This window comes from Ictalurus furcatus, unplaced genomic scaffold (assembly GCF_023375685.1).
Source record: "Ictalurus furcatus strain D&B unplaced genomic scaffold, Billie_1.0 scf3, whole genome shotgun sequence".
Classification (NCBI taxonomy): Eukaryota; Metazoa; Chordata; class Actinopteri; order Siluriformes; family Ictaluridae; genus Ictalurus; species Ictalurus furcatus.
This window is the reverse complement of record NW_026521052.1, coordinates 217501-236640: the sequence shown is the minus strand read 5'-3', so window position 1 is coordinate 236640 and position 19140 is coordinate 217501. Positions and strand designations below refer to the sequence as shown.

General features: G+C 39.6%; 2 long non-coding RNA genes across 7 annotated transcripts in view; both read right to left on the bottom strand.

The window, feature by feature from the left end:
- Nucleotides 1-4963: 4963 nt before the first annotated feature.
- Nucleotides 4964-8360, bottom strand: LOC128604818 (uncharacterized). Of its 2 annotated transcripts, XR_008385319.1 has the most exons (7): nucleotides 8248-8360; nucleotides 8037-8150; nucleotides 6137-6244; nucleotides 5952-6050; nucleotides 5710-5883; nucleotides 5379-5490; nucleotides 4964-5197 (listed from the first exon to the last, which is right to left on the bottom strand). It is a non-coding gene; the product is annotated as an uncharacterized LOC128604818 (long non-coding RNA). The 2 variants fall into 2 exon arrangements; XR_008385318.1 differs by lacking the exons at nucleotides 5952-6050; nucleotides 6137-6244; nucleotides 8037-8150; nucleotides 8248-8360 and having other exon boundaries at nucleotides 5710-5941.
- A 1483-nt stretch (nucleotides 8361-9843) lies between these two features.
- The window catches only part of LOC128604811 (uncharacterized), a 10188-nt gene continuing 891 nt past the window's right edge, over nucleotides 9844-19140 (bottom strand). Inside the window, exons 2-7 of one of the 5 annotated variants that reach the window (XR_008385308.1) lie at nucleotides 14277-14339; nucleotides 13435-13483; nucleotides 13179-13243; nucleotides 12148-12293; nucleotides 10814-12024; nucleotides 9844-10700 (exon numbers count right to left, since the gene is read on the bottom strand). This is a non-coding gene — a long non-coding RNA (uncharacterized LOC128604811). Of the gene's footprint in view, nucleotides 10707-10813; nucleotides 12294-13178; nucleotides 13244-13434; nucleotides 13484-14276; nucleotides 14340-19140 lie in introns of all 5 variants that reach the window. The other 4 variants (XR_008385306.1, XR_008385305.1, XR_008385307.1 and 1 more) reach the window with 4 other exon arrangements.

Genomic DNA, 19140 nt, shown 5'->3' with positions numbered 1-19140 from the left:
AATTAATTACTCTAAATAGAAAACGCATATTCCCTGTACTTTAGAGACATTGTACTGTTCGTGAAGAACAAACACGATCTCATGACGGAAATCAACTTTTGCGTTGAGATTATACTGAGGGGGAAATCCTATATAAGGATTTTTTTTATAAAAAAAAAAAAAAAAAAATTACGTTGTGTGTGTAATTTAATTATTTACAGCCAAAGCCTCCAAGAAAATACATCCTAAAGAGGTATGTGGTGCAGACAGAGAAGAAGCGCTACGATCGTCCAAACAAAAGTGAATTGAAAAAAACAGATTGTGTTGGAAGGTAAGCTTTTTGGACAAACGCCACCAATATGCTCATGTCTGTAAGTGTTTTGACCATATATTGGTCATATCTTTAAAAAGTCCTTTTCCTCTCACTCAGCTATTTCTTCTACCAGAAGGAGTGGGGGAGGTTTCATTTCCCTGGAGGGAAACGTAAAAAGCTACACTCGTCCATCCAGGTACCGTTACTCTTTTTGTTTCTTAGAGTATCATGTGACTAATACACTTGTTTTTTCAATCTTCACGAAAAATTTGCATACTAGCCTCCGCCTGTAAGTTACATCCAGATGATTCATGTTTGTATGAAGGAGTTTTTTTTTTTTTTTAATCGCATGCATTTTTATAAAAATGACATTTTGTGTGTGTAATTTAATTATTTACAGCCAAAGCCTCTGAGAAAATACGTCCCAAACACGTATGTGGTGCCGACAGAGAAGAAGTGCTATGATTTAACATGGGAAATCCGACATGACTTGACAAACGGCATCATTCCTGCAAAAATAACCTACATGAAACATGACATAAGCAAATGACTTTAACGTCCATGTCACATGAATTTTTAAGATTTTTATCTAATAATGCAGGTAGGCTGCACGATTATGGCCAAAATGATAATCACGATTATTTTGATCAATATTGAGATCTCGATTATTGATTGATTTTAGGGACAACATATTTTTATTGCACTTTCACATTTAAATAAACAGACCGCTGCTTTCACCTCCATGTTGTGCTACATTCCTGATCATTTACAAATCTAACAGTGTTTACAGGAGGAGAGACGCAAGACAACTTCTTTTAGGAACACTTGTGCTCCTAATTACAAAAATTTAGGAGCACAGTTGAAGTTTAGGGTTTTTTTCTTTTTTAAACATTTTTTCTTTTCTTTTTTTTTTATTTTAGAGATGGTAACATTAATGTGCCACAATATAAGTAAATATAAGTAGGCATGTGAAAACTTGAGCTGGTCAATTATGACAGACTTTAGGAACATCGTGTGAGCCATGACACATTAATTTACCTTCTGATAAACTAAATCTAATATTTTCAGTTCATTTTACAGACTGTATGCAAAAAAACAACCGTTAACCTGTTCCACCTTGTAAACAAATACAATAAACATCAATGTTCAGTGTTTGAAGTCTGCTCCTCTTAAATATATTTAAAGCTGCACTATTAGACATTTCCACTGTCATGGTTCTGGGCTGGAGTCAGTTCTCGAACCGCTCTGTGTGTATTGTGTAGATATCTGAATAATCTCATATAGGATGTGATTGGGTGAGTTCATTTACCCTTCAGATGCAGAGCGCTTTAGTTTAATGGTGTTCATTAGGGATGCTCCGATCAGGATTTTTACAGCCAATACCGGTCCAGATACCAATCTTTTCTTGTTTAAGCTTTAAATCAGGAGGTCATAAACAGTTAAATGTTATCTCTCTGCTCATGGTAACTGTTAACTGAATTAAAACAATAGCAATGAGAAATACTGTTGGTTAATTGATAAATATACAGCATAAAATATTTATTTTTAAATATCTTAAACAATAAAGAGTCCTAATTAAAAGTAGACTAACACAAACATGATCATATTAGGAAAAAGGCTAACAGCTTTCTAAGGAAATAGTGAACTAAGATTAATGTCAAACAGGATAGCTCAACACACACACACACTTTTATTTCACATTATTTAAAAGGAATTTAAGTGTTATTTACCATAATTATGAACACAAGTTGTTGAGTTGACAATCATTTTAAAATTCCGTTGCTCCATTTAGATTTTCTCCAGTAGAATACAGCCTTTTAAACCAGGAAAAATTACTAATTTTAAGTCGTATAACATTCGTAATAACTAAAAAAGGGTGTAATTACCAGTCTTTCCTCCCCACAAGGGAGTTTTAGGAAACCATCAGCTTTTAACCGTCTGTAGGTTACTGTATTTGTCTGTGTTTGAGCGCCATCTGGAGGACAGATGCCATTTTGAATTGAAACTCATGCCATCTTCTAATTGTCAAAGAGGAAAATGTAGCGCCGATGTTCATCTCACTACCCAAACTGAACCAGTATTCTTCCACTGAAAATAGTACCGTGTCTTATGTTGAAAATTTTTTATTGCATTTTTATTTGACTTTTGTTTTTTTAAATATCAGTCCATATAATATGAAATAATATAATTTACATCTTAAAATAAACGTGTGCGCGGGTTGATACAGCGCGAGGGAGGTTTTTTCAAACTGCGCCTTCCTCAGGAGTATACAGTCACAGTAAGGATGTTTAAGCAAAATTTGATATTTATTTTTATAGTTCTGTTTAGAATTGTGTTCTTGTTTTTAAACTAATGCTAGTTAAATCGTTTGTAATAAGTAACGAGCAAATGCCAGCTGGTTTTAGTCAGATAATTAGCCTTATCTAAATTATAATAATCGAATTGTTCAGGCGATCAAGTTTTGTACATGAAAAAAGTATTAAAAGTGATTTGAGTATGGAAATTCTATGAATTACATAAAGAAAAACCCTTTTGGTCGTAAATGCCTCGTTTTTTTTGCCCCCCACCATGCTTAGCATGACGGTTCCACATAACGTTTTTTTTTTTTGTCTTAACACACACAAAATTTGTATTCAATCTTCTTAATGTATTCCCAAGACGAGCTTAACTCTCCTTTATGCAAAAAAAAAAACTATTTAATCGACACTTCTTCATTTAAAAACAATGTTTTTGTTAACAAGAAAAAGCGCTAACCGTCACTGCACGAGGCAGTCAGCGCTGTGTGGTGCGTGCTTATGTTTGACCTTCACAAATTGGGACAAGTTTGCATTCATTGTTGTTATTTTAGTGTATATATATTCATAGATATACTTGTGTGTTCACTTATAGTTTTGTGGAAAAAAAATTAACTGGACCATGTCCGGACGTCGGTCCAGATCCAGATCCCGTGCGCAAGGACCGCCTCTGCAAGAACCACCTGCACAGGACCCGATCTAGCAACTCCTCAATAACGCCACTGTTTTGTTAGGGTAACGTCTGAACTTATTCACTCTTATTCTCTGTCTCTCTGCGCATTCATTACGCACCTGTTTGACTGACTGTGTTTAACGTGCAGCGCAGCACAAACAGTAAGACAACTAACTCAAGCACACTTAGCTGCGCTGAATGCTCCAGCAGATCCAGCAGCTGGCCAAGATTAGAGCGGAGGGAGCCAAAGTGACTCTTGAGCAGAATGTACTACACTGAAATACTTCAAGCTGCTTTCACACCTTACCAGCCCCTGCCCCGGTCAGAATAACTCTTCTGCACTGTAGCTTTGTAGATGGAAGTTGTTTTAGTTTGAGATGGCGTCGTAACCCTCAGGTTCGAGTTTAAAGCAGAAGAAGCGTTACAGGAACTTGTCATTAATCTCTCACTAGCTGCGTTTACATGGACAACAATAATCCACTCTTGATCCGATTAAGACCATACTCTAATTAAGAAACTACCATGTAAACAGCAATTTTTTACCTTAATCTAATTAAGGTCATAATCGAAGTAAGCAATAATCTAATTAAGACAGGTGGAGTACTCCTGTTTTAGTCGCATTATGGACGTGTATTACACACATGTAAACACCTTAATCACACTATGAACGTCGTGTGAGAGTTTTCACCGCATTTTGCGACAGGACACGATCACACACGGCAGTTTTACGGCGAGCATACTTTCCTACTATAGGCCTGTAGTGGGGAAAAATACATGTATCTCGGCTACTGTATAGACAGTAACTACGCGATTTGGGACGCAGCCCACGGCTTCAAGCAGTCGTGTATTAGCATGTATGGCATGACAATTAACTGCACTTGAAGCGTTCGTAAAAAATTAAATAAAAACATGCAAAACTGTATACGGTCCCATGACGAAGACGAACTGCATGTTGATACGTGAAATTCTGGAGGGACGTCGGACGGCGTGGCGCGGTGACGTAATGACGCGGGCTGTTAATCTAATTATGTTCTAAAACATGTAAAACGGGAACATGACAGGAGTATTCTAAAAGCGACGCATGTAAACACCTTAGTCACATTATTATCTTACTCAGATTAAGGTCAATAATTAGATTACTGCTGTCCATGTAAACGTAGTCACTGTGACCCGAAAGCTGCTTGTTGGATGTTTAATGTAAGATTAGAAAGTTCAGCTGGTTTATCTCCTCTCAGGTGTGTGTAAAACAGAACCTGGCTGTGTCCTTGCAGTGTGTGATTTCTATTTCGTCTGTGTGTTTTCAGATGAAGGACGTGGAAGACGTCACCAAGTTGTGTGATGAGCTTGTGATGTTTGTTTGTGTTTCTTGATATTGTTGTACTGAATGAATTAAAAGACTTACTCTGTAACACTGACTTCTTGACCGACTGTGCCGATGATGCCAAACACGCCACGTTGAACTCCTGAGCCTGAACGAACACACACACACACACACTCCCCTCAGTATATACACTTCTGGTACACACACACACACAGAGTCCACAAAGAACACCTGTACACACACACACACACACACACACACACATGTGTACACTCAATGTGCAGTTTTCCTGTAACCACTCCATTCTCCATCACGGAGGCGCTTTAGTAGGTGTAAGTGTGTGTGTGTGTGTGTGTGTGTGTGTGTGTGTGTGTGTGTGTGTGTGTGTGTACAGATGTTACCTCCACATTACTCCCCATGACATGCAGTATTTTGGCTCTGTAGTAGTTCCCAGGTTTGGTGTGAGTTTCAGAGAAAGGGGCGAGACACAGAAGATTTGGATAAAGTGAGACAGGAAGTGGGCAGAGCGCCCGTGTAACGGCCACTGTCAGCCACCTCTGTTTCTCCAGACTTGCCGCGTGAGCCTGGAAACCCCAGAAATGCCCGACTTTGATGACCTACACACACACACACACACACACAAATCCTGTTAGTGCACACACACACACACACACAGACAGACAAACACACATTGAAATCCTGTTAGTGCGCGCACACACACACACACACACACAGACACACACGAGCCACTGCTTTTTTTTATTTGTGCACTGAAAGTGAAAGAGGCGGAACAGACACCTCGGTGATATTGACGATAAAGACAGGGTTAGACGGAAGATTCTCCAACTCAATGGAGCTGCTCAGAACCCCGACAGGGCTCACTGACTGATTCTGAAAATCCACATTCACCCTGAGAGAGAGAGACACACACACAGTGAGTGAGAGAGACACAGAGAGAGAGACCTGTAACAGAACAGCACTAATGTACAGAACATCATCTAAACATCACACTGTCTAGGGGATGTGGTCACATGACTACTCTCACTTAAAATGTAACTATGACTCATCTGATGATGCTCACTGCAGAGTGTGTGTGTGTGTGTGTGTGTGTGTGTGTGTGTGTGTGTACCGTGTATATCTGAGGTGTGAGATACACTACCCCCCTGCCCAAGTCTCCACCTCTCCAGCGGGTTAAACATTGAGATGGAGAGGAAGTCTCTGCTGCGCGAGGAGGAGAGACAGAGAGACCTCTGGGAGAACGCCAGAACCTCTCATTGACGAGCGGTAGAACTCTACATAGGCCCTGATACACACAGACCCACAATACATATTTATAGAAAATCACAATTAAACACACACACACACACACACCTGGAGCTGTCAAAGGAGATGGATTTGACTTAACCAGTGTCTGAAGAGAGACTGGAGCTGTTTATAGTAGAGGAATGCAAATGGAGGGAGATTACACACCTGAGAGAGAGAGAGGGAGAGAGAGAATTATTATTATTATTATTATTATTATTAATCCCCTAGTTAAATGGAAGCTGACTGAATACCACTACGGTGGTCCTGGGGTCGTTTCCATAGAGCTCCTTGGAGGCGAGCTCCTCGTCCACAGTTCCCTGGAGGAAGCAGTTCGGATAAAATGCGCCTGCAATCGCCACCTGAACAACGGAAACATCACTGATACTTAATAATAATTATTATTTATTTTCTGCAGGAGTAAGTTACACTTCTTGGACTTTGTCATCATGGTGACAATTTTAAACTCTGCATTTGCAATTTTACTTTGGATGCTTGTGCTTCTAAGGCTGCGAATTATGACTAATATTTATATTTACTGTATATCGGGGTGCCCACACTTTTTTGACTTGCGAGCTACTTTTAACATGACCAGTCAAAGAGATCTACCTACACTAAAAATGCTAAACATATTTATATATACACTGCGTATACTTTTATATATAACACACACACACACACACACTCACTATATGTTCATGTACCTTGCATAACTGCATGAACCCTCATGGCACGCTACAATTCAGTACATTTTTGGTCATTACCTTACTCTGACGACGTGCACTGAATAGAATCAGCCAGGGTTGCATAGTCCAGACAGTAGCTGCTGGTAGCCAGCCTCAAGCAGGCCTCCAAATGATGATCAGTCATTGTGGAACGGTATTTGGACTTAATGATCTTCATGAGGGAAAAGGCTGACTCACATAAATAAGTAGAGCCAAATAATGCAGTCAAGGAGGTGGCACATTTCCTCATGTTTGGGTACTTTTCCCCTGTGAGTAAGTTCCAAAACTGTCCATGAGCTCTGGACTTCAGCTGAATGTCAGTCTGTAGTTTCAAAATCTCATCCTCCACTCCAGACGAGTTCAGGTGAAACAGCGTTGCAATTTTCGATGCGAGTGAATCAACCTCAACATTGTCCCTAAACGGGTAGCACATGAATGTGGCGAATGGCTCCAGTAAAGCAAAGTCTTGAAAGCGTCTGTCAAACTCTGACCGACAGCTGTCAATCTGCTCCGTGTAGCGTGCAATGTTAAACTGCGCACAAGCCTTCCGCTGCGTCTCCAGATCTGACGCGAGGTTTTGGAAGTTCCCAAAAACATGGCGCTGCAGCTTTGAGAACAGAAGTTGCATTTTCCGTTTAAAGGCATTACCTGCCTTTAATTTTTGTCTTTTCCTTGCAGCTCCAAATTAAGTTGGTCAGATCGGTTAAAAATGCTCGGTTAAAAAAAGTCCAGCAGCCACTGATCATCATTGACTTGGGTGTATTCTGCATGTTTAACAGCAAAAGGAAACTCCCTTATCTCCGGACAGAGCTCTCGAAATCTCTGCAGGAATTTACCCCTACTAAGCCATCTCACGTCAGTGTGTAGCAGGAGCTGATTGGTCGCAGTCTGCCTTCTCCAGATGTGCACGGAACAGCCGTCTTTGAAGTGATCTAGCACGTATAGAACAGGCGATCTTTGTTGCCACATCCATGATCTCTTTCATGTTTAGCATTCTTGCGCATAAGGCTTGTTGGTGTATTATGCAGTGGTAGTTAAGGAAGTCAGGGAAAGCATCGTCTTCCCTGCACTTGGCAATGAATCCATTTGTGCTGCTCAACCATTGACTGATATCAATTTGCACACTGGGAGCTGGGTTTTGTCAATGAAGTCTTTAAAAGACTGAAAAATGTCCTCTCCCCACGATCTCGCTCCCTAGCCCTTAGCACTGGCGCGCTTGATCGCACACGCGTGGTGAGAGAAAAGACGAGATCTCAGATTGGCTGCCCTGTACGTCAACTAACATCTTTTTTTTTAATGGCGATCTACCTTGGGCACCCCTGCTGTATATATTTTGACCTGAAGAAAAAAGCCTCTTTATACACATATGCTGTTAAACTACACCTGTTCTACTCATGTGTGTGTGTGTGTGTGTGTGTGTGTGTGTTACCTGCACTATGAATTTCTGTGTGTGCGCGCTGGTGTAGTCAGAGGGAGAAGTTTCGCTGATGTGCATGTTGAATTGTGACACTCGATTCTTCAGATCCTCAAACAACTCGGCCACCTGTAACACACACACACCAGAAATGATAGTTAGGGATCTGTGTCAAGAAGTGTGTGTATAGATGTGTGCGAGTGAGTGAGTGAGAGAGAGTCGTAACCTCTCGTATCCGTTTGATCTGAATGCAGTTCTCTTTGCCCCACTCCAGCTCATCCTAAAACACACACACAATCAGTACCACTTCATTTATTTCTATAATCCAACACGTTATAATTCAACATAATGGTCACGTTCTCCTGCCTCCCATACGCCTTGTACCGGTTTAATTTCCTTATTTGGTCAGTGCTTCCTGTTCTTATTACGATATCCTCTCTCTGACTGGTTCCTATTTCTTAAATTGTGCACTCTATCTGTACACTACACACTTGACCATCTAACACCTGGATATTTGAAGAGCATACAAACAAACACAAACAAACACAAACAAACACACACACACACACACACACACACCCTGCGTGAAGTTGCCCCCCCACCAACACAAAACATCGGCAGAATAGTTTGTGCTGGTTTGTGCCGTAAAAATTTTCGTTTGTGCTGCTTCAGTTCTGGAGATATTAAAAGAATATTTATAGGTCATTCTGGGGTCACTCAAACCCCCCACATGCTCCAAATTCACCCCAAATGGTCTCAATAATAATAATAATAATAATAATAATAATAATTCAAAAGAAGAAGACTACAGCGCCTAAACCCACACTGCGCATGCGCGAAGCCGGATGACAGCCATTAAATTAGTAAAAGAGCTCTAATTAGCCAGTGAAGCTAAATGTCGTTCAGCCACGTCCACTTATAAAAGTAAATCATGCAATATTCTCAGACGGGGCAGTTATTGACAGAGTGAATTCATCGTTTTAAATAGAATCAAAAATAACATCGACCTATTTGCTAATCTCATTTCGATTAGCTTGCTCATTAATTACACTGCGCATGCGTGGACTGAACTGCCTCCTCAAAAGCTAGCACCGCTAGCATATTTGTATAATATTAACATTAATATTGAACCAGAGGAGTGAATAAAAAAAGTTATAAAATGTTATTTCTCACTTCTCCTCTCGTTCTTCTTCTCTGTGCGGGGGTGAGTTATCTTTGGTCGGTTCCCCGGTGATTCGGTCATTAGTGAACCGAGCTCCGAGAGTGAACCACTGCGCCGTCACCGCCTGCTTCATACTGATACACCTGAAACACAGGTGTTAACACCGTTAACTACACACATACACACAGTACAGCACAAAACGGGTTCGGTTACACAGAACCGAATAAACTCACTTTAGTTTGGGTCCAAACGGGCCAGAACTAACACTAACAACGCTTTCTGCTCCTCACTTCGACTTCTCGCGCTCGCGGTGACGTCACCAACGTAACGGACGTTGACGTAAATTTGAATCTGTGAGAATAAAATAAAATAAACCCAAATATTATTTCATAAAAAGCTTCATTATTCTCTTCTTCTTAAACACGGTAGAGGATAAGATATACAAATACATAAAAAAAAAACAGCTTTATCATTATTTTAAATCAAATCCACTTTGAAAGTGCTCCTTTCTAATTACATTTTAATTAAAAATATACTTCATCTTACTCTTGTTTAATTTAATTTTTTTAATCAATATTTAATTCATTGATGATTGTAGTCGTTTTGAGGTTTCACGTTCTTTGTGCTTTATCATCATAAATATACACTTTGTTTAAACTTTTGAGTTTGGACACAAAATGTAAACATTCCTCATGAATCCAGAACATTCATTTGTTTATTATTTAGAAAGTAATAATTAAACAGGTGAATAAAATGATCAGATTAATCACTTGCAACATTTAGGATATGAATTTCTTGTATTAAGTGAGGTTTTTAATTATACACAGATATAAATAGATTTTATTTATTTGTAGTTTTCATATTTGACTCAGTACATTACACTACATTTATTTCATCAACTATTTATCAAGTTTTTTTAAAAAAAATATTTAACTGAATGATTGTTCAAGATCAATAAAAATCTTCAAATAATCTATCAACACCATCAATACATCTAATCAGTAAATAAAAATCTACATTTATTCAGCTGATCTATTGACTGGTTTATTGAAAGTTTTACAGCTTCGGCAGGTAAAGAAGCCGTGGCTTTAATCTGATCTTCTGATTTCTAATGATAATTAAATGACAAAATACAGAATTAAAGAATATCTTTATTTAAATTCAAAATCATGAATCATTTAAAAATATGGACTACAAGTCATTTCTACAAGTGTTCATACAGACAGAAAGACCAGAGATGAAACGGATTTAACAGATACAGGACAATTAGGACAAGGAAAGTGAGAGAACTAGAATGATCATTTATTTATTATTTTAAAAAAATTGCAACTGTGTTCAAGATCACAGCAAAAAGACAGTAGAGGAAACAAAGGAACAAAAATATTTCACATTTCCTGTTTAAATTCAACAGTAAAATCACATGAACTGAAGACATCGTGACTTTTTGAAACCGGTCGTTACATTTTTGAGTCAAACGGAGCAGGTAGTGATGAAGAAGCTGCCTCGAAAGATCATTTCTGTTCCTCGAAGAGTAAAAAAAAAAAAACATTAACTCCTAAATGTATGAAAAATAAACATTATGTACATTTTATGTCTAATTACAGTGAACCTGACGGAGCGTGAGGCTCACAGAGGCGAAGTGTTCACGCTACAGCAAATTTCACTGGTTGACGCTAAACTCGCTCACTTAGGAGGTGCGTTTCTCTGTCCCGGGATATTCCTAACACTGTGTGTGAAAGCTCCTGAGATATCCAGCATGGAGACGTGTGTGTATGTTGATGTGTACACAGTACCAACGGTCAGGATGTACTCTTGTGTCAGAGTTTCTCGTTCTCCTGAAAAACACACGTGCGCGCGCGCGCACACACACACACACACACACACAGTGGAATTGTAAAGCAAAACATTGGAATATATATCTTAATCACATCTCATAGTCCTTTTATAGAGTCTGAATCAGTTTGACTGATTCATTTCGAGTTGATTCAGAGTCGAATAACTTTCTAGTGAGAATCAAATACTCATCTCAGTCTAGTTCGTTTGGAAGTGTGCGACTCTCACTAGAAAATTATTTGACTCAATTCGTCTCAAAATGAATCAAACCGATTCAGACTGGACAAATGGACTAATAGAAGGGAAAGAGCAACAGGAAAGAGGACAGCCTTCCTGCTGAAAGCAAACTGGATCAGAACCTTACATTAGATTGTTTTCTATATTTTTATTTTAAATCAGTTGTGTTGTTTTTCTTCTTTCTGCACTCGATTGAGGAAACACACCAATGATAGATAAATAAATAAATTTATCTGTCCAGCTTCCTCCTCTTCGTCCCCCAGAATGACGTGTGGGTGACGGATTGACGGATTTAAAAAAAGATGTCTGGGCAAACTGTGACCTCCTCGAGTTAAAAGTGAGCATCCAAGGAAATTTAATGTGTCAACTGCACTACATTCTGCAGTCACACAGCACCAGAAAAAATATGTACATCTACTGTACATGTTAACACACAAAACAAGCTTTTGAGTATTAGTTACCCAGTCTTACTGTACAAGGCACCTGCAAATAATAAAGCAAGTAATTAAAAGTTCATCTATCATTTCACTTCCACTAATCAGTCTTTTGACCAGTCTAAAAATAAAAAGACTAAAAAGAAACTCAGACTTAGCAAGAAGAACTAAAGATCTGTGGATGATGAAGTCTCAGTTCCACCGCAGCTTCAACAGCCCTGGATCTTCTCCTTTAAAGCTTGGAGAAGGGCACGTCTTTCAAACTCTTCTTTTCCAGGGCTGCCTGCGCTGACTTCATAAGATCCTGTGTCTGCAACATGTTCATGTTCCAAGTAGCCTGGAGACGCAGAGGAGAAATCTCAGATTTCGACCGCTCTACTTTGTGTTTGCGGCCATACTGTGTGTGCATAGGTCTACCTTGAGGCTAAAAATGCTATTCATGTCTTAAGCAGATTCTTACCATGTAGTCTAGGCTCTCAGTTACACTGTGGTCTCAGGAGTAGAGGAGGTTGATTTGGTTCCCTGGACAGCAACGGGACTCCGGCCTGCAATCTCACCTGCTATTTCCAGAGCTCCAGCAATCATTGACTATCAGGGAACACACGACTGCAGAGATGAAGAACAGAACACACACTTGCCTTCATTTATACTAAATAATAAAGCTACATGAAAAAAAAAAAAAAATACACGGTACAACCCAAAGTCACATTCTTCTGTTATCATTCCATATCTTCCATGTGTCAGTCCAGAATTTCACCATTTTGTGATCACAGAAATTAACACAAAATCAAGAAACTGCACAATATTCAGCGGAGCTTCCACTTTTTCAAAGTTACTGCAGATTTGGGCCAAAACACGTCATGACACGTCATCACCACAACAGGCCTTCAGCACAGGTTACTCTACTTCCAGAACAAGTGAGGACCCGGATACAAGTTGCGTTCACATTCACGGGACAATTCACATTCACAGTTCCTGTGTAACCGAACTCGACCACCTTCTACAGGTAGTCTCGGGTTCGGTACCGCAGTGCACTTCCCAGTCCACATTACGACGGTCACATTACCAACTGTTCATGCAAACTGCTCTGTTTTGGACTAAACTTCCAGTGTGAAAGCCCACTAGAACAGCTACACTGCAGAATTTTTCTGTCTAAAAATGAACAAATTTCAGGTTTTGTAGCTCTTCTTTGATAAATGACAAGATGGTAATATCATAAAATAGTCCACTTTGTATTAAAACCAGACATCTGATGCTCACTGTGGTTTATTTAATCTTCAACAAACTGCAAATGTAAATAATTGTTCAGAGTGTGCCCCCTTGTGGTCAACTCTTCACAGGGGCTTGTACAAGTCAGAACAATCAGCCCATTCTTATCTTCTCATCACTTACTGTCTCTATACATGATCATATGGACCAAAATAACTTGTTTACAGATCTTGGTGTAAACATGTAAGCAAGCAATGTATGCCAAGTTAATGTTCCTCATACCTTCACCTGAAACCAGGCATCCTGTGTGCACAGACGAATATCACAGACTGTGATTAGATCCACTCCTGCGAAAGAAGAAATCAGATCCACAAAAAAAACTGTTAGTAATTCAGTCTCCTGCAGCTAAAAGCCCCAGTAAAAGATAACTCTCTGATAGTTAAAGCTTTGCAGGAAAGTGACACCACAACTCTGGAAAGTTCCATCCATATTGTTTGCTGAGTGTATGAGATGATGGTACTTAACACTCCCAACAGACCTGCTCCCCCACACACGCCATGCACTGCCACCACCACGGGCTTTGGACACTGCAGACACATCAAACACAAAGTTCAGTTTATATACCACAAGGTATTACTCTAATAGGTTATTGATTGTGCAAATACTACATGCATGTAGAACCCCTACATGCTTTGTGTTTAATTTATGTAAGGAATAAACATGCGGTTATAGGAAAGTAGTCAACGATCCAATGAAGTGGCATGACCGTTACCACCCTAAGGTAGAACTGCACATTCTGAAGTGTTTTATTCCCCTTATACCACAGCAAGTTGTCAACAAGTGCATTTCTTTATTAATTAAAGAAGAACATGTCATACACATTAATCTATTTTAAAGGCTGACCGATAGTGGATATTACAGACACCGATAACCAAGTCGGGTAGCAACTACTAATAACCGATTACTACTGAATGAAAATATAACACTCAGTGGAAAAATTAAGTTCACTTTATTACAAAAATAAACAGTACTGACCGTACCATGAAAATGTACTGAAATAAACATATGTACACTAATATATATATATATATATACATATATATAAGTAAATAAAACCAATAGTTTGCAGAGTGGGCAGCTCCCATTGTTCCATTCAGGAAACTGATGGTTCTATCCCAATTTGTAGGATTATAAATTCGCAGTAAATCCAGCTCTAGTGTGGAGCAGTATCCAATTCCCAAGGTAGAAGAATTATTTGCTCAGTTGGCAGGAGGAAAAATTCTCCAAACTGGACATGACCCATGCGCATCAGAAGATAATGCTGCACAAAAATTCCAATAAGTATGTTACAATCAACATGCACAAGGATTATGTACTTACAACAGGCCACCATTTGGAGTTGCTTCAAGTCCAGCGATCTTCCAGTGCACAATAGAAGGGATTCTGCAAGACATCACACGCGTCACAGTTTATCTGGATGACATTTTAGTCTCAGGGGCTAATGAACATCTGCAGAACTTGGATGAGGTACTGAGTAGGATAGAAAAGAGTGGACTGAGGCAAAGAAGGAGCAAGTGCGAGTTCATGGGAGAAGTAGAGGTATTTTTAGGTCACAAAATTAATGCCACAGGATTACAGTCGAAAGACAGGTCCTATATTATGTTTGAGGAAGCTGGTATTGTAGCCGTGAAATCAGCTAACATTATGCTCCATGTAATGTTTGCGATATCCAGTTATTTGTTAAACGCTAACGCATTGCAATGTTATAAACTACCTCCTAATGGACCACCATGCATCGCCATTCAGCCCGTGTCCTGTCAGCTAAATGTAGCCTCATGTCACTAATAATTATTCACATGTTCATGCTTTTAATAAATCTTTTTATCCTGCCACCGTATCAGTGAATTTAAACTAATGCTTGCTTTCAGAGTATAAGGGGTGTGTGTGCGTGCGTTTAGGAGTGCACCTTAGCACTTATTAGTCATGGTCAGAGTGTTTGAACTAAAATATCCCTCTCTCTCTCTGCCAGTATCAGCCAGAGGAGGATGTCCTCCAGGAGTTTTTAATTTTATAATTTTTTTTAAATCTCTCTTTTTTTTTTTTAAATAAAAAGCACACCGTGGTATTGAGCATCGTGTACTTTTGGTGGTATCGGTACCGACGACTAGATTTTTGGTATCGTGACATCCCGAATATGTAAGGAAATAGGATCAACTCTGCATACAGGGCAGCTTTGTGTGATGGGGGACTTGCGTAGTGATTCCACATCCGCGGCGTGCGGCTCTTCTAAGACATCTACACGAAACCCATCCAGGAATTACCAGGATGAAAGGCCTGGTGCGTAGCTATATGTGGTTGCCACAATTGGATGCAGAGGTGGAAGCATTGGTCAAATCGTGTGCAGTCTGTCAGGAAAACAGAAACGCTCCAGCAAACGCGCCACTGCACGCGTGAGAGTTGCCAGAGCAACCGTGGAGAAGGATTCACATTGATTACGATGCACCGTGGATGGGTAGAATGTTCTTGAGGCATTCTCAAAATGGATAGAGGCTTATCTGTTAAACAAGTCTACATCCACAGTTACCATTCAGTGCTTAAGACAAACCTTTAGCCAACACAGGATACCAGAAGTAGTGATGTCAGACCATAGCAGTTTTTTTGTTTTTTACCAGTGCTGAATTCCAAGAGTTTATCGAAAGAAACAGAATCAAACACAAGCACAGCACCCTACCATGCATCTTCCAGTGGTCTGACTGAAAGGGCCGTTCAAACATTCAAAACCCTGATGAAAAAGAGTTCTGAGAGTCCATTGAAAAAGCTAGCCAGAGTGCTGTTCAGTTACCGAACGACGCCACAGTCGACCACTGGCAAATCAGCCGCTAAACTGCTGTGTGGAAGGAAACTGGTCTACACAGGGTCTCATTGAGACACAAACAATTGAGACAAAAATGGTACCATGACCAACATGCAAAGGAAAGATATCTCGTGGTGGGTGACCCAGTGTATACCAGGAACTTCAGCTCTGGACCTACTTGGAATCCAGGAACAGTTCAGAAAAAGACTGGTCCTGTATGGTGCACAGTAGCATTGGGAAGTGGGCAAGTAGTGCACTGACATATTGATCAGGTGAGAGATGGGCACAATGCAACATCCGTAGCACCAGCACCAGAGTTGTAAGACACTTCACGGCCAGATGTTGACATTCCAGTGCCTTCTACAAAAGACTCAGGTTCCTCATTCTCTGAGGAAAGTCACAAACAAAAACTGGGAGGAACTTCTGAAGTGGCTGTGTCAGAAACTTTCCTTGGGATGGAAAACCCTGAGTTGAGAAGGTCTACACGTACTAAATCTCCAAGCTATCTGAAAGATTATAATTCATGTAGTGGTGAGTTCCCCAAACACAGGGCAAGAATGAACCCAGGAACTGAACTGAATCTCAAGAGAAAGTGGGGCATGCAATAAGACAATGGCCCAAAACAAAGAATGGTTAAAGAACAATAAAGTTATTGGTTTGGAATGACCAAAACTGATGTCCAAGCCCATGTGCAGGACTAATCAACATTTACTGGAAATGATTAGTTGCAGTTATTGCTGCACAAGGGGGTCAGACCAGATACTGAAGGCAAAAGGTTCACATACTTTTGCCACTCCCAGATTGGAATATTGGATTATTTTCTGCAATAAATAAATGACCAAGTATAATATGTGTCACGTTTGTTTAAATGGGTTCTCTTTGTGTAGTTTTAGGACTTGTCTGAAAATCTTGTGTATATTTATGTAGAAATATAGAAAACTCTAAAGGGTTCACAAACTTTCAAGCACCACTGTAGCTGTGATGTGCAGTAAAAGGTTGTTGAGCTTCACAAAATGGGAAGTGTCTATAAGAAAATAGCACAAGCATCGAAAATGCTCATTTCCACCATCAGGGCAATAATTAAGAAGTTCCAGTCAACTGGAAATGTTATGAATCAACCTGGAATTGGACGTGTGTCTATATCGTCTCAACACACTGAAGAGGACGGTTCGAGTGGACAAAACATCTCCAAGGATCACAGCTGGAGAACTGCAGAAGTTAGTTGTGTCTTGGGGTCAGAAAGTCTCCAAAACTACAATCTGAAGTCACCTACATCACCACAAGCTGTTTGGAAGGGTTTCAAGAAAAAAGCCTCTACTCTCATCCAAAAACACACTCAGGTGTCTTCAGTGTGCCAGACACTACTGGAACTTCAAATGGGATCGGGTTCTATGGTCAGATGAAACCAAAATAGAGCTTTTTGGTAATAAACACCAGAGGTGGTTTTGAAGCACACAGAGAGGTAGTCATATGGAAAAGTACCTCATGCCCACGGTTAAATATGGTGGTGGATCTTTAATGTTTTGGGACTGTTTTTCTGCCAGAGGACCGGGACATATTGTTAGGATACATGGCATCATGGACTCTACCAAATATCAACAGATATTAAATAAAAACCTGACTGCCTCTGCCAGAAAGATTAAAATGGGCCGTGGTTGGATCTTCCAGCAGGACAATGATCCATAACATCATCAACACAAAAACGGTTTACTGACCACAAAATCATCAAGTCATTTAACACTAATGAGCAGTATTAAAAATATTAACATGGATATCCGAGTCTGATAATAAAATTAACTTCTACTTACAGTCAAATTTTGTAGTGTTTAGGACATTTAACACCCTTCTGTCCAAAAGAAACCAAAAGGGGGTACAAACTTTTACACTCCACTGTATTTGGTTGAAATTGCGCTTATAGAACAACTGAACAGCAACGTTTCCATACAGGTTTTAGTGAAATGTTTAACAATAGCAACTTGACTTGAAATGGATGATGTTTCATTAGCGTGGCCTGTGCCCAAATCCTGCACGACTGCGTATCTAGGTACACTACACACGGTCTGAACGAATGGAGTCTCTACCGCACCTAGTGCACTAGAGATAGAGATTCCATACAAGGTGATTTGGGACGGAGCCAGTGCACAGAAACCGTTTCCCTGCGAGAGGCGCAGGTGGAGCTGGAGCTGTGTGACTGATTTGTGCACCTGTGACTACAGAACTACCTCAAGTCTCCACACAGAGAGCTGTTCAAGAGAAAAACACTCCTAAAGAACAAATCACTGCGCCAGCGAGACATCAACCCTTTAACTAGACGTTCATCCCAATTCCACACAAATACCGCGGAACTATTTAGGGCTGAGAGACAGTTCAAAAAGCACTGAAAATAAAGTGTTAGTAACGAGGCCGCGTTGCTGGTCCATAAAAAATAATGCTATATATCTAACTCTATTTATAAATGTTTATATATATTTATCTTATTTAGTTAGTTTATATTTATATTATATATAAGTACTTATGCATTATTTTTTTATGGATTCACAAAAAGCACCGAATTAAACTACAGTCCTAAATTAATAATATATATATGTATGTGTGTGTGTGTGTGTGTGTGTATTGGGTTCTTTTCTGTTTTGGACAAACATTTGTGTAAAGTTTTAGTCTGAATTTATATTTGTAACACTCAGTTTGTGGATTTTATTTTAAATAAACAAAAAAAGGCACTGAAAGTTTGCCCCGCCCCATCAGATTAATCTAAAAAATAATCGACCAATTAATCGATTGTGAAAATAATCGTTAGTTGCAGCTCTAATAATAAGCTGCATCATGAAATTGATTTTTTAACAAAAGAAATCTTGATTATTTTCAAAAAGAGTTGTCTTTGAGAAGAAGAATGGAGTGTAATATAGTGTGAATCATAAAAATTCTATTTCATTTCTATTTGTTTACAGAAAGACTTCAGCAATAAAAGCAGCATTTTGCTGTAGTTGTTAAGGGGCCGTTTACACCACAACGTTTTCAAATAAAAACCGAAAACTTTTGATGCGGTTTGGCTGTTCGTTTCCATGACGACGGCGTTTCGGGGCCTGAAAACTTTGGAAAACGGGTTTCAAAGGGCAAGTTTTTGAAAACGATGCCGTTATCATCTCCGGTAAATCATGTAAATTATTATCCAGAAAAACCACAGCTCCTCCGTTTACTTGTATTTGTTTACAGCGCGGTCTTTCCCTCATCAATATGGCGGACATGTTGACGTGAATGCTTACGTGCGCATGCGCGTAGTATTTCTTTACAAAGTCACCTCGCCAGCTACACACACACACACATTTTGTCCTTTTTGTGTTTATTTCTTGAGAAATAGAAGAGAGAAGCTCGAATGTGCAGTGAATGTCC